This window comes from Solanum lycopersicum, chromosome 11 (assembly GCF_036512215.1).
Source record: "Solanum lycopersicum chromosome 11, SLM_r2.1".
In the NCBI taxonomy this organism is placed as follows: Eukaryota; Viridiplantae; Streptophyta; class Magnoliopsida; order Solanales; family Solanaceae; genus Solanum; species Solanum lycopersicum.
In genome coordinates, this window is record NC_090810.1 from 5021580 (window position 1) to 5025931 (window position 4352).

The window sequence follows — 4352 nt, forward strand, 5'->3', positions numbered from 1 at the left end:
GGGGGGGGGGGGGCTCCTTTAATTTTTTAACAACGCTTTTTATTCAGCACAAACAAATTCTAGTGTACTTAACTATTTCGAGTGATTCGCTAACGTCGTGATTTTTTGTACCAATATAATATATTTGTGAGTAAGTTCATTCCCCTGAAGGATATATTTCATTAATCTCGAATACTTGAAGAGATTAATTTTCTTATAGTACACTCTGTATTCATTGGTTCGATTTTGTTCTTTTCAATATTTGTTATGTTTTGCTATAAATTATATTTTCTTTAATAATTTTAACATTCTGAAATATACTTTAAATTTTAATTTCTCTTACAAAATTTTGCAAAATTAGATCTTAGTAAATCAAATAAAACAACAGTGGCAACTTGATTCCTTTCAAAGTCCAAAGTCTCTTTAATAAATAAAGATTTACTATAGAGTGTTATTTTATGTGGATAATGGATGCAAAAAGACTACGGTGTGTATAATTGTATATAATTTATAAGAAAATATTTTCTTTATATAAAACATATCTTTCTTCTTTCTTATTTATCCTATTATTGATATATGTATTTCCTTCTTTCTTATTTATCCTACTATTGATATACGTATTTACTTCATATGACATGAGTAGAATTTAAACTGAGACTATTTTTGTTGGTCAAAAAGTAAATTTGATGAGTAAGAGACTTGGACCCTTATTTATCCTACTATTGATATATTTTTTTCCTTCATATGACAGGAGTAGAATTTTAAATTTAGACTATTTTTGTTGGTCAAAAAGTATATCTGATGGGTAAGAGACTTGGACCCACTAAACAAGGAGGCACACAAGTTAGAAGTAATAGGTAACAACGATTATGTTTTGGATTTGTCGAATTTGAAGATTTGAACTCTATGAATAGTGCGATACAAGTGTCGCCTGTTATACTTGGATCTATGAATGGTGTGATACAAGCGTCACCTGTTATAATTGGAGGTATTCAAGCTAATATTGAGATAAAGAGAATTACAAGTAAAGTTGGTAGCGGGATAGGTCGCTTCCCTCCAGAAAAATGAGCAGGGCGAAATGACAATTTTAGGGTCATGGAAACTTTAGTGGAGGTCGAGGGCAAGGTAAAAATGACTTTGTTGGAGGACGTGGCAGAGATCAAGGATGACGAGGTGGTGACAATTAACAACAAGGAAGAGGGAGAGGCGGACGGAGAGGTGGCCTAATCCAGATTCCTTCTTCAGCATAGTCTGGCTGGACAAGTTTTGTGTGAAATGTTTTCATTGAGTTTTGTATTGTTTTTGTGCCGCAACAACAACAAAATACGTGTAGTTTAATTTAAAATCTTTCTCATTGTATTCTTTCGTTTTCAAAAAAAAAATATTGAAGGAATAAACAAAACGTCTAACATTAAGCTTAATCACCCAACATGGAAAACAAGTTCCAGAAAACTCAAAGAAGAATTGAATATGACTATCAAAATATAGTTAAAATAGGTAGTTATAAAAAAAAATTATCACAACAAAAAAAAATACAACTACCTTGTTATCGGCTAGATAAGCCAATCAAGAATTAGGCACGAAAGAATGATAAGCAAATAAAAACTATAATTTGTCAATGTTGTTAGAACTAAACAAGGTGACAAAACATACCCATCACAATTAGATTCAAATAAATTGTAAAACTTAGCACGATTTTGGCATATTTTGAGGAACAAAAATCAAAAACTCAAGTTATAACAATAACGACAAAAAATGTTTGCAAAAAAATGTTCATAGTTATTATCACATCAAGTTAAGCCCAAGAATATTAATAGAATTAAGTACGAAAAAATTACTTAGAACTCGAAAATTATATGATTAACAGACTTTAGCTCAAGAAATTATTCTATCGTTTAAAATTTTTTCAACACTAGTCTTATCACTTCATCATTTTACTATATATATATAATAATAAGTCAAAAAGTTTCTATAAGCCCAATGTTAGAGTTATCAAAATTACTTGTTAATTTATAGTTATACTTAAACATAATTAATCACTTTCATATTTCACTATTTAATTTTTTTCAGACTCCTCTTACGTTAGTTTTACGGTTACATATATAAAAATAATATTCACTTACTATTATTTTGATAGACGGCTAGGGAAAGTGAAGTAACTAAATCCGTTAAAAAAAAAGAAAAAGAATAGCCTCCCTAAATTCTGGCAAAATATAAAATTGAGACGTAACTTCGAATAAAAAAAGAAGAATAGCCTCTCTAAAGTCCGGCAAATTATAAAATTAAAACGTAACTTCAAATAAATAGGATAAACCAAATGGGCCTAATATAATTGAAATTAGATAGTTGAGTTGGACCAATTTATGTTTCTTTTTATATTGGGCTTTTTAATGGGCTGAACCAAGAAATGCAAGTTAGAATCCCAAACAAATGTGGAAATTCAACTATGATCATCATGATCTTTATGTTTGACCCGATCGGTTGAGCATTCTTAGTTGAAAAATGTATCGTGTATATAAAAAAGAAAAAATCGTATAAAAAAAGCAAACTATTGATTCAAATTATACGTTACAATCAAAATTTATTTTATTTATAACTTAGGATAAATATCTCATTTTTTTTTGTCATTTGATTCGGTATACAATTAGTCATTTTTTATGTACAATTACCCATTTGGTATACAAATGTATCATATGTATAAAATATGTCTGTGTTTGTATAAAGCGAGAGAAAAGTGTATATACAAATACAAAGACATATAGTTTCGTTTTATACACTTATAATCATACATATACATATCTTATCATACAAAAATTACAATGTATAAATGATTTATACAAAATTGAATAATCTATATGGAATTAGATGTATCCAGCGAATTATACAAATCAAAAACCACATAACAGACATAAACTTTGTCATGTAGCGTAATTTTACAATCTATAACTATAACATACAAATACGATTTTTATATTTGCTAAATATGAAAGTTTTGTTTTGTACAAATTTATTTCACACGACCTATTAAAAATATATATAACATATATATTATTATATCTTGAATATTTTTAGCAAATTTTTTTTTATACTTTTGGCAATACATATACTTCGAGTTGAACCTATTATGTAACTTGATTGGGGTGATAGAAAAGAATTTCCACAAGACTTGTATTGTCCAATAACTTGCCTTAGTACATGTATTTCCAATTTAACACAATCACCATCCACTAATTTTGGTCTCAATCAACAAGTGACATAATTTCTTTGCTTTAAGTTATTTATTATTACTTTATATTATAATATAATGTTTCTTTTAGTACATTCCACTTTGTCCAAAAAGTTTGGGGTGATAAAGACATGGTAACCCATGTATATACACTTTATATATACATATGAGAATATCTATTAGATAAGCATTTTGTACTTGGCAAATCAATGTGAAAATTCTTGATTTTATTTTACAAAATAATTCTCCTAGAATATTTTTTGTGGAATCATCTATCCATGAATACAAATTTGCTAAAGAAAATTTTATTTATTCTCTTTCATTTTGTCCCTCTAAAAAGTAATTTTAAAATTAAAAAAAAGTATAAAAACTAGTAGAAATAAGATATTCTCTGTGACAAAAGAGATATTTAGCGGCAATTAATTTCCTTTTATATTTTGCCGCAAAATATTTAACAATAGTTGAATTAATGTTATCATATATAGAATTATTTTTAGTCTTAAACGATATTTATAAAAGATAATTATTATAAATATATATATTTATTATGCGCTGTATTGTTGTAGTGTTTGATGTTGTTGTGATCATTTTTGAGTATTGGGTTTAATTTTTATATATAGTGTTAAGAGTAAATATTTTTTGCTCACAACTAAGTTGGTTAACAATCAAATATATGTATTGAGTAGACTACTGATGTAAAATTTAAAAATTTATAAAGTTAGAATTTAAGTTTTTTAAAAGTTTCATAGATTGGATTAATAAATTTCACATATTAATTGATTTAAAAATAAATAAATATAAAATCTGCAATCTTTTTACTGATCCATGCTTACTTCGCAATTGATTTACGTAAATATCACTTCTTAATAACATTTAGTGATTTAGGTTTTGTTCATATTCAGGATGATTCGACAATGTTAAAAGAAAATGTGTTTTAGGCCTCTAAATTTAAAGGCATCATTTTTAATAATAATAGGTTATAAGTTAATATTTTTTAATAAATATTTAATACTATTTGCAAAAAAAGTAAACTTTTCATGAAAAGTGAAAAAATTATAAAAGAAATTTGATATATATGAAATACTATATCTCATGAAAAATAATTTAAAATAAGAATGCTTATATTATCATTTGAAGACTAGAAAAA